A 12,716-nucleotide genomic window follows, 5' to 3' on the forward strand; every position below is an offset into this window, starting at 1 on the left:
CGAGCACAGTGTTCTTAGTGAAATCCTAAAACATGTATTGTTTCCATCCTACATGCAGATGTTGGAAAAGGAAAAATCTACAGAATGTGTGATGACAAACACTCAGGATTATACAAGTTTGGCTGCAAAAACCCTCACAAAATGTACTTTATATGCACTAAGTATATCATTGTTATATGCATTACATATGAGACTGTGTTAGATTATATGACTCATTTAAAGATGGGCTCCTGTAGTGAAAGCATATAGTGTGGATGTGTCATGGCATATGATGGCCAAATTTCATTGTTTGTGTAGCAGACACTGGAACTGAATCAAAACACCATTTAAAAGGACTCAATTGGTGAATAATATTATTGGTTATAATGATTTATCAAGGTAATCTAATTCTTCCTATGGCCCACAGACACCTGTCTTGGCACCTTTATATCCCACTGTTAATAGGAGGAAGGATATTTGGACTATTCTCTGCTGGTAATCACCTGTGTGATTGGAAATCTTCCCTGTACAATAGAACAAACAACACAGCAGCAGAGAGCCTTTCCCTCCTGAGGGGCTCTCCTGATTCAGTCTTTAATAGATCTATTTCTCCTTCTGTTGAGTTCTGGTAGATTATTTCTTTTAAGGAACTGGTCTATTTCATCTAGGTCTTCAATTCTGTAGGCATAGAATTGTTTATAATATTCCTAATTCTTTTACTGTCTGTGAGATGAGTAGTGATGGCTCCTCTTCTTTCCTGATTGTTAGTAATTTCTAGCCTTTTCTTTCCTTAGACATCCTGTTTAGAGATTTGGACATGGAACAACAACTGGTTCCAAATAGGAAAAGGAGTACATCAAGGTTGTATATTGTCACCCTGCTTATTTAACTTATATGCAGAGTACATCATGAGGAACGCTGGGCTGGAAGAAGCACAAGCTGGAATCAAGATTGCCGGGAGAAATATCAATAACCTCAGATATGCAGATGACACCACCCTTATGGCAGAAAGTGAACTCAAAAGCCTCTTGATGAAAGTGAAAGAGGCGAGTGAAAAGTTTGGCTTGAAGCTCAACATTCAGAAAACAAAGATCATGGCATCTGGTCCCATCACTTCATGGCAAATAGATGGGGAAACAGTGGAAACAGTGTCAGACTTTTTTTTGGGGGGGCTCCAAAATCACTGCAGATGCTGACTGCAGCCAGGAAATTAAAAGACGCTTACTCCTTGGAAGGAAAGTTATGACCAACCTAGATAACATATTAAAAAGCAGAGATATTAATTTGCCAACCAAGGTCCGTCTAGTCAAGGCTATGGTTTTTCCCGTGGTCATGTATGGATGTGAGAGTTGGACTGTGAAGAAAGCTGATCACCGAAGAATTGATGCTTTTGAACTGTGGTGTTGGAGAAGACTCTTGAGAGTCCCTTGGACTGCAAGGAGATCCAACCAGTCCATTCAAGAGGAGATCAGTCCTGGGTGTTCATTGGAAGGACTGATGCTAAAGCTGAAACTCGAATACTTTGGCCACCTCATGCGTCGAGTTGACTCACTGGAAAAGAATCTGATGCTAGGAAGAATTGGGGGTGGGAGAAGACAGGGACGACAGAGAATGAGATGGCTGGATGGAATCACCAACTCGATGGACATGAGTTGGAGTGAACTCCGGGAGTTGGTGATGGACAGGGAGGCCTGGCGTGCTGTGATTCATGGGGTCGCAAAGAGTCGGACACGACTGAGTGACTGAACTGAACTGAACTTAACTTAGAGATTTTATCTTTCTAAAGAACAACTGTTGGTTTCATTGATTTTGTCTATGTTTTCCTGTTCTCAATTGCATTCACTTCGAATCTAATTTTAATTCTTTCTTTCCTTCATCTTACTCTGTGTTTGCTTTTGTGTTTACTTTGTGTTTAATTTTCTAGTTACCTATATTAGGGATTCCCTGGTAGCTCAGACGGTAAAGAATCTGCCTGCAATACAGAAGACCCAGGTTCAATCCCTGGGTTGAGAAGATTCCCTGGAGGAGGGAATGGCAACCCACTCCAATATTCTTGCCTGGAGAATCCTATGGACAGAGGAGCCTGGCAGGCTACAGTCCCTGGGGTCCCAAAGAGTTGGACATAGCTGACAATAACACTTTCACACTTTTACTATCAAGGTGGTATATTAATAATTTTAGTTCTTTTTTCTTTTCTAATATATTCATTATTATAAATTTCTTTCTAAACACTGCTTTCACTGCATCTCATGAATTTTGATAAGCTGTATTTTCATTTAGTTTGAAATATTTAAAAAATATCTCTGGAGAGAGTTCTTTAACCCATTTGTTATTTAGAAGTGTGTTCATATTTCCAAGTACTGGGGGATTTTCCAACTATCTGCTGATTTCTAGCTCAATTCCATTGTAGTCTGAGAACAATATTTTGCATGATTTACTTTCTTTTAAATATGTTCAAGTGTGTTTTATTGCCCAGAATGTGGAATATCTTGGTGAATGTTCCATCAGTTCAGTTCAGTCGCTCAGTCGTGTCCGACTCTCCGCGACCCCATGAATCACAGCACGCCAGGCCTCCCTGTCCATCACCAACTCCCGGAGTACACTCAAACTCATGTCCACAGAGTCGGTGATGCCATCCAGCCATCTCATTCTCCGTCGTCCCCTTCTCCACCCGCCCCCAACCTTTCCCAGCATCAGAGTCTTTTCCAGTGAGTCAACTCGTCTCATGAGGTGGCCAAAGTATTGGAGTTTCAGCTTTAGCATCAGTCCCTCCAATGAACATCCAGGATTGATCTCCTTTAGAATGGACTGGTTGGATCTCCTTGCAGTATAAGGGACTCTCAAGAGTCTTCTCCAACACCACAGTTCAAAAGCATCGATTCTTCGGCGATCAGCTTTCTTCACAGTCCAACTCTCACATCCATACATGACCACGGGAAAAACCATTGCCTTGACTAGACGGACCTTGGTCGGCAAAGTAATGTCTCTGCTTTTTAATATACTATCAAGGTTGGTCATAACTTTCCTGCCAAGGAGCAAGCGTCTTTTAATTTCATGGCTGCAATCAGCATCTGCAGTGATTTTGGAGCCCAAAAAAACAAAGTCTGACACTGTTTCCATTGTTTTTCCATCTATTTCCCATGAAGTGATGGGACCAGATGCCATGATCTTTGTTTTCTGAATGTTGAGCTTCAAGCCAACCTTTTCACTCTCCTCTTTCACTTTCATCAAGAGGCTTTTGAGTTCCTCTTCACTTTCTGCCATAAGGGTAGTGTCATCTGCATATCTAAGGTTATTGATATTTCTCCCAGCAATCTTGATTCCAGCTTGTGCTTCTTCCAGCCCAGCATTCCTCATGATGTACTCTGCATATAAGTTAAATAAGCAAGGTGACAATATACAACCTTGACGTACACCTTTTCCTATTTGGAACCAGTCTGTTGTTCCATGACCGGTTCTAACTGTTGCTTCCTGACCTGCATACAGGTTTCTCAAGAGGCAGGTCAGGTGGTCTGGGATTCCCATCTCTTTCAGAATGTTCCACAGTTTATTGTGATCCACACAGTCAAAGGCTTTGGCATAGTCAATGAAGCAGAAATAGATGTTTTTCTGGAACTCTCTTGCTTTCTCCATGATCCAGCGGATGTTGGCAATTTGATCTCTGGTGCCTCTGCCTTTTCTAAAACCTGCTTGAACATCTGGGAGTTCACGGTTTACATACTGCTGAAGCCTGGCTTGGAGAATTTTGAGCATGACTTTACTAGCGTGTGAGATGAGTGCAATTGTGCGGTAGTTTGAGCATTCTTTGGCATTGCCTTTCTTTGGGATTGTGATTTCTGCCCTTGTTGGATGATGTATTCTGTAAACTTCTATTAAGTCCAGCTGATTGATGGTGCTGTTCAGTCAATATAATAGTGGATTAATCTACTTCTCCTTGCAACTCTATCAGTTGTTCCCTCACATATTTTGATGTTGCTGTTAGTATATATACATTAATATCTCTGATAATTTACTTTGTTCTGAAGTCTGTCTGAAATTAATATAACTACTCTCACTTCTTTTCGATTAGTGTTAATGTAGTATATGTATGTATAATGTAGCTTGAAGCTCAACATTCAGAAAAGGAAGATCATGGCATCTGGTACCATCACTTCATGGGAAATAGATGGGGAAACAGTGGAAACAGTGTCAGACTTTTATTTTTTTGAACTCCAAAATCACTGTAGATGCTGATTGCAGCCATGAAATTAAAAGATGCTTACTCCTTGGAAGGAAAGTTATGACCAACCTGGATGGCATATTGAAAAGCAGAGACATTACTTTGCCAACCAAGGTCCGTCTAGTCAAGGCTATGGTTTTTCCCGTGGTCATGTATGGATGTGAGAGTTGGACTGTGAAGAAAGCTGATCACCGAAGAATTGATGCTTTTGAACTGTGGTGCTGGAGAAGACTCTTGAGAGTCCCTTGTACTGCAAGGAGATCCAACCAGTCCATTCTAAAGGAAATCAGTCCTGGGTGTTCATTGGAAGGACTGATGCTAAAGCTGAAACTGCAATACTTTGGCCACCTCATGCAATGAGTTGACTCAATGGAAAAGAGTCTGATGCTGGGAGGGATTGGGGGCGGGAGGAGATGGGGACGACAAAGAATGAGATGGCTGGATGGCATCACCGACTCGATGGACATGAGTTTGAGTGAACTCCGGGAGTTGGTCATGGACAGGGAGGCCTGGCGTGCTGTGATTCATGGGGTTGCAAAGAGTTGGACACGACTGAGCGACTGGACTGAACTGAACTGAGTGTAGTATATCTTTCTCCATTCATTAATGTATCTGTGTCTTAATAATAAAAGGTTGCTTGTAGTCGTCTGTTAGGTCTTGATTTAAGTCACAAGGATAGTCTCTTTTAATTGATGACAATTAACAAATTAGACAATTAATAGATTATTGATATAGCTGGGTTAATATATACCATTTGTTATGCACTGTCCTGATTTTTCCTTTTTTATCATATTTTTTTCTACCATTTTTATTTTGATAGAGGATTCTACAAGATTATTCTCTTCTCAGCATATTATACTTAAAACTTTTTATACTGGTTGCCCTAGAGTTTGCTACAAATACTTGTAACTAATCCAAGTTTATTTTCAAATAACACTGTAATGCCTTATGGTCAGAGAAGGCAATGGCAAGCCACTCCAGTACTCTTGCCTAGGAAATCCCATGGATGGAGGAGCCTGGTAAGCTGCAGTCTGTGGGGTCGCTAAGGGTCGGACACGACTGAGTGACCTTTCACTTTGCACTTTCACACATTGGAGAAGGAAATGGCAACCCACTCCAGTGTTCTTGCCTGGAGAATCCCAAGGATGGGGGGGCCTGGTGGGCTTCCTTCTATGGGGTCACACAGAGTCGGACACGACTGAAGTGACTTAGCAGTAGCAGCAGCCTTATGGTAACACAAGAATCTTAGAATATTCCCAATTCCTTCCTCCTAGCTTCTATTATAGCTATAATTACTAACTACATTGTTGCTATTATTTTGAACAAACTGTTATCTCTTTGAAGAATAAGAAAAAAATGGTTTTCATTTTCAGTTCAGTTCAGTCGCTCAGTCGTGTCCGACTCTCCGCGACCCCATGAATCACAGCACGCCAGGCCTCCCTGTCCATCACCAACTCCCGGAGTTCACTCAAACTCATGTCCACAGACTCGGTGATGCCATCCAGCCATCTCATTCTCTGTCGTCCCCGTCTCCTCCCGCCCCCAACCTTTCCTAGCATCAGAGTCTTTTCCAGTGAGTCAACTTGTCGCATGAGGTGGCCAAAGTATTGGAGTTTCAGTTTTAGCATCAGTCTTTCCAATGAGCACCCAGGATTGATCTCCTTTAGAATGGACTGGTTGGATCTCCTTGCAGTACAAGGGACTCTCAAGAGTCTTCTCCAACACCACAGTTCAAAAGCATCAATTCTTCAGGGATCAGCTTTCTTCACAGTCCAACTCTCACATCCATACATGACCACGGGAAAAACCATAGCCTTGACTAGACGGACTTTTGTTGGTAAAGTAATGTCTCTGCTTTTTAATATACTATCAAGGTTGGTCATAACTTTCCTTCCAAGGAGTAAGCATTTTTTAATTTCATGGCTGCAATCAGCATCTGCAGTGATTTTGGAGCCCCAGAAAAGCAAGTCTGACACTGTTTCCACTGTTTTTCCATCTATTTGCCATGAAGTGATGGGACCAGATGCCATGATCTTAGTTTTCTGAATGTTGAGCTTCAAGCCAACCTTTTCACTCTCCTCTTTCACTTTCATCAAGAGGCTTTTGAGTTCCTCTTCACTTTCTGCCATAAGGGTGGTGTCATCTGCATATCTGAGGTTATTGATATTTTACCTTCACTTATTTCTTCTCTTATAATCCTCCTTTCTTCATTTAGATCTGAGTTTCTAACCTTTATCATATTCTCTCTAAAAAACTTTTGATATTTCTCACAAGGCAAGATGACTGGCAACAAATCCTCTCAATTTTTGCCTGAAAAAGTATTTATTTCTCCTTCACTTTGTCTTGGCTGCACTGGGTCTTAGTTGTCGCATATAGGATCTAGTTCCCTGATCAGGGATTGAACCCTAGTCCTCTGCATTGGGAGCACGGTCTTAGCCACTGGACCATCAGGGAAGTCCCTTTCCTTCACTTTTTTCTTTTTTTTTTTTAACAGTTTAGTATAATTTATTGTATTTAACAATCTAGGAAGTTCGCAGCCATCAGCAGTTACAGTACAATTTCAGGTGCAATTGGGAATTCAGGAATCTCCATGGAGCTGTTAGTGTAGTGAATCTTGTATCTCCTTCACTTTTGAAGGATAACTTTTCAGGGTACAGGATTCTAGTTTGGAGGTTTTTTTTTTTTCTTTCAATGATTTAAATTTTTCACTCCATTCTCTTCTTCCTTCCGTGAGATTTTTTTGTTGTTGTTACTTGCCTCAGGGTTTTCTCTAATTTCCGTTTCATTTGTTTTATGTCTCGTAATTTTCGGGGTATTTATTCTGCTTGGAGTTTTTTGAGATTCCTGTGGTTTGGTGTCATTATTTTGAAAAGTCTCAGCCATCATTATTTCAAATATTTTTTGTTCTTTTCTCTTTCCCCTCCTGTTGGTATTTCCATTTATGCTACACCTGTTATTTCATCAAGGCACTTTGACAGTCTCTTTCATTTAAAACATTTTTCTCTTTTCATTTCCGCTTGGAAATTTCTATTGGCATATTTTCACAAGTGCATTGATTCTCTCCTTCGATGCAGACAGTCTGTTGATGAGCCCATCAAAGGCATCCTTGATTTCTGGTTTTTGTTTTTATATTTAGCACTTCATTTTTATTCTTCCTTAGAACTTCCACTTCTCTGTTTATATTACCCATTTAAGAACTTGCCTGACAATGCAGGAGATGTAACAGATGGAAGATCAATCCCTGGGTCAGGAAGATCCCCTGGAGAAGGGCATGACAACCCACTCCAGTATTCTTACCTGGAGAATCCCATGGACAGAGAAGCCTGATGGGCTACAGTCCATAGAGTCACAAAAAATCATACGACTGAAGCAACTTAGCACGCATGTTATCCACTTTTTCCATTTGAACCCTTGTACTTCCAAAATCTATGCCATGTCCGAGTATGATCCTAATGCTTACCCTGTCTCTTCAACCCATTTTTGTCTTTTAGTCTTCCTTGTAGATTTTTGGTTGAAAGTGGAACATGACACATTGGGTAAAAGAAACTGAGGTAAATAGGCTTTTAGTGTGAGGTTTTATGTTTACCCAGTTAGCAGGTACTTACTTATTGTTTGCTATAGGTGTAGGTAATAGAGGCTAAAATTTTCTCTCTGGTGTATTCGTTACTGTCTCCCCTTTTGTCCTTGGATTTCTCTAGAGACTACTTCTTAAGGTCTGAGTTCTGAAGTTCTTGCAGCTATAACCCCTCTTATGATACAGGGTCCCTAATAGAGTGTAGTTAATGTGTGGGGCTGGGGAAGCACTCTATATAACTTATGATTAAGTCTCAGTATTTAATTGAGTCTGTATTCCTGGGCTATTACCTTACAAGTGTTTCTCAGGTTTTGTTCTGTTCATTGCTCCCCTACCTCAGGTGAGACAGGCAGGCTAGAGAAGACTGGAATTGGGTGTTTCCCTTCCCACATGTGCCAGGCAGGCTGGAGGAGGTTGAAATTAGGGTTTTTCCTTCCCCTATGTCATGTAGGTACCAGTAAACTGCAGTAGGTTAAATTCTAGTAGAACAGTTTCCCTTGGAGGGCAGACTTTTGTTAAGGAGAACAGAATACTCAGGGTGTATTCAAAATGGTTACTTTTCTCCTACCCTGACAAGGAGCACATGGAGTGCTTTGGTCGCTGGGGGTAAAATTAACGAAACCCCTCTAAAAGTGGCACTCTCTGGAATTGTTAACTTTCAAACTTGTCTACACTGAGCCTCCAGAAATTTTCCAATTAAAGTTGTAAGTTTTAATATCCTGGTACTGCCTCCAGTCCCTTGGTCAGGAAGATCCCTTGGAGGAGGGCACAGCAACCCATCTCAGTATTCGTGCCTGGAGAATCCCTTGGACAGAGGAGCCTGGCAGGCTACAATCCAGAGGGTTGCAAAGAATAGGACACAACTGAAGCAACCTAGCAGGCACACAGGCACTGCCTCCAGTAGTGGCTTCTGCACCAGTAAGTTTTGATTCCCTTTATTTGCCTGTCTCTACAATTTTAGGATCAATCATCTATTAGATCTGAGAAGAACGGTTGATTCCCAGCTTCTTCAGCTTTTTTCTTGTTGTTAGGCTGAGAGAGACAACTTGCAACTCATTACACATTGCCTGGAATCTGGAAGTAAGTTTTTCTGTTTTTAAAGGATACGGGTGAACATGACAAACTTGCCTGCAGGTCAGATTGCCAGCTACAGCTGTTGAATCAGTGCTGAATGAGGGGGTTAAAGAGAACACCGGCTATCTCTATTAACTCCCTGCACCTCCCAGGACATAAGGGTCACCCTGCTACAAATTACCAACACTGTTGCTCTCTCTTCAGTGTATTCCAATTCAGAAGTTATATCTTTATCTTTCCAACAATTAACTCAATTTCACACCCAGGCTTTTCATATGAAGTTGTGGACTGAGATAAAGGCATTTTTACAAAAATTTCAGAGACTCACCATATCTCCTACTTTGGCCTATGTGGGACACTGAAGGGGCAGTCAGAAAGCAATGCACTTAATCAAGTGATAATTATTCTCATGATTCAAGACTGTCTTACTCCAACATGAAAATTTAGCTGAACAAAGCAGAATTAAACTATTTTCATCCATTAGGATTCTTTCTGGATAGCCACCTGGAAGGGATAACACTCAGGCCTGCTTGCTGCTGCTCATCAGTGAAACAAGGAAGCACCATTCCAGGGAATGGTGAGGGTGGAAACCTAAAAACTAATCTGTATAATCTCACATATTTCCCTACCACTTTTTTCTTTTTTTTTTTTTAACTTTATTTACTTATTTTTGTCTGTGCTGGGTTTTCGCAGCTGCACTCGGGCTTTCTCTAGTTGCAGCAAGCAAGGGATATTCTTTGTTGTGGGGTGAGGGCTTCTCATTGTGGTGGCCTCTCTTATTGCAGACCACAGGCTCTAGGGCACAAAGGCTTCAGTAGTTGTGGCTTGTAAACTCCCTAGAGCATGGGCTCAGTTGTCCCCGCAGCACGTGGAATCTTCCCAGACCAGGGATTAAACCCATGTCCCCTGCACTGGCAGGCAGATTCTTAACCACGGGTCCACAGGGGAAGTTCCCTACCATTTTTTCTTAAGTATTATTCAGGAATCAGGCAAGTAGAGATTTAAGAACAGCAGAGTTTGGAAACTGGGGTAGGCAGAATAGTGGCCTCCAACTATGTCCACTTCCTATTCTCTGTGAATATGTTCCCTTATACAGCAAAAGTAACTTTATATGTGATGAAATTATGAACCTTTAGATAGGGAGAGTACTCTGGATATCCAGGTGGGTACAATTTAATCACAAGGGTCCTTATAGGTGAAAGATGGAGGTACTTGTCAGAAACAGAGACATAGCATGCTGAAAAACACTTAGCTGGGCACTGTTGGCTTTGAAGACTGAGGAAAAAGCCATGGGCCAAGGAATGCTGGAAAAGACAAGGAAATTTCTCCCCTAGAAACTTTAGAAGGAATACATTCTGCCAATACCTTGATTTTAGCCCAACAAGACCCATTTTGGACTTTTAACCTCAAAAACTGTTAAATTTGTATTATTTTAAGCCACTAATTTGCAATAATTAGTTACAGCAGTAATGGAAAATTAATACAGTAACCGAACAACCCAGCTTAGGTGAGTAGAAGAGGAAACGATGAAGGAGTTTGGCAGGTCCCTTGAATACCTTGACTATCAGTCATTGTTGTATAAACTTTGTTACAAAAGATGGATCATTGTTAGATGGCAAATGGGCCAATCAAAAACATGTGTTCTGTTTCATTTCCAGGGCCAAGTCAATGTGTCCAGAATTGGCGGATCAGATGAAAAACCACCTTCTTCTGAAAAAAATGTCAACAGTGGTGAGACATCACTGGCAGCCCTGAGAAGGGGTCAAAGGGCAGATAGTTTCCCAGGAATAGGGAGGTCAGTGCCCCAAGTAATGTGTCCTCTTTTAACACAAAATCAATGGGGCAACTTTTGCCAGGAGGTACAAGTTCCCCTCAACAGAACAAAGCATAAGCTTTGCCACCTCCCAAGTTATCTGCTGGCTTCTACATCAGGAACATAAAATCCTTTACTTCTGCCAGCCTTTGATGGGGGATACACTGGAATTTCCAGGGTGATTTCTATTGCAAGTGGTAGTCAGTGATCAGGAAGGGGCAGGCTTGAGAGCTTAATTCTGTCTGTTTTCATCAAAAATGGTGGTTTAGCCGCTAAGTCATGCCCGACTCTTGCGACCCCATGGACTGTGCCCTGCCAGGCTCCTCTGTCCCTAGGATTTTCCAGGCAAGAATACTGGAGTGTGTTGCCATGCCCTTCTCCAGAGGATCTTACCGACCCAGGGATTGAGCCCAGGTCTCCTGTGCTGCAAACAGATTCTTTACCAACTGAGCTACCAGGGAAGCCCCAATACACCTACAGCTGATCTAGACAGTCTGAAGTTGTGCTGTGCTTAGTCACTCAGTTGTCTCTGACTCTTTGCAACCCCATGGACTGTAGTCCACCAGGCTCCTCTGTCCATAGGGATTCTCCAGGCAAGAATACTGGAGTGGGTTGCCATGCCCTCCTCCAGGGAATCTTCCCAACCCAGGGATCGAGCCCAGGTCTCCTGCATTGCAGGTGGATTCTTTACCATCTGAGCCACCAGGAAAGCCCAAGAATACTGAAGTGGGTAGCCTATTCCTTCTCCAGGGGATCTTCCCAATCCAAGAATTGAAACTGGGTCTCCTGCATTGCAGGCAAATTCTTTACCAGCTGAGCTATCAGGGAAGCCCCAGACAGTCTGATAAGCAGCCACCATTTGTAATAGACTGCAGCCCCAAAGAGTAATGTCTTTAATCTGTCGGTCTACTCTTCAAAGTGACAGATCAGACAACTACACCACTGGCAACAATTCGAGGGTCAAAAAGTCAAGGTGAGTACTGGCCAGAGCTCTGAGAAGAGTCTTCAGTTCTGGTCATTAAGTAGAGTATGTATGCTTTCCTATCTACACAGCTGGTGAGCCACTGGGGCCTGCTGGACACCAAAACCAAACCATGAGTGAATTAAACCCAGACTTTAAGAGAATGTCTGTGAATCCAGGACCCTATTGACCCAGTGAATTTGCTTGAGGTGAAAGGGGTTGGGGCGGGGGCAGGGCCAGAGAGGATAAGGTTTCAACCTGACAGTAGCTGCCAGTTCTTGTAAAGCCAAGTTGCTACTGGAGCTAGACCAGCCATGTTATGGAGTATGGTATTTTCACTTGAACAAAAAGGCCTGATTAGGCTCTCAATAGTGTCTCCAATACCCAAAATGTCCAATAGGGTGCTGTGATTTGATTCTCTTCCACCTAAAAGAGGAATTTTCAATTATGGCCTTTCCTATGTCCTGAATCTGAGACTAACAGCAGAGATGCACTTTTTTTTTTTTTTTTTTGCCACTAGCTGACATGGGACTTTGGCCTGAGTTGGCTCACTGTCCCCGAGGTTCAGAAAACTGTCACCTATTAAGAGTGGGTTGTTCCTTTGGCTCAGCTTCATCCTGGTTCTATGAAAGATCTGCCTTGTGTAGACTGAAAAAAGCCCTCAAAGAACTCCCGATGCCAGGCTATGCCCTGGTTCACAGAACGAGTGCAATAGCCTAAGTCCCCCACAAAATAATACCGAGAAACAGTCTCAGAGAAAAAAATTTACATTTTCTTATTTGAAAGGGAAAATGTAATGAACAAAAACGGTAAACTACAAATGATGTAAGATGTCTCCCTCACTCCCGTGACTGCTACTCTTTCTTCACAAGGCATTTCCTGTCCTTTCACATTATTTTTGTGAGCCTATGGACCCATTCATTCTTGCACAACCGGGTGGCTACTTCCCTGTCGACGTCCTGGTCAGTCAGACATGGCCTCGCTGCTCTGAACCGCACGGCCCGAGGCCGCACGTCCGGCTCCCGGGAGTCGGCACCTTCACTCTCAAGCGCTCAGCACGGACGATCCCAGATCAGTCTCCTTTGGAACACACCGC

Source organism: Moschus berezovskii, chromosome 19 (assembly GCF_049115385.1).
Source record: "Moschus berezovskii isolate FMDL1 chromosome 19, NW_MosBer_1.0, whole genome shotgun sequence".
NCBI lineage: Eukaryota > Metazoa > Chordata > Mammalia > Artiodactyla > Moschidae > Moschus > Moschus berezovskii.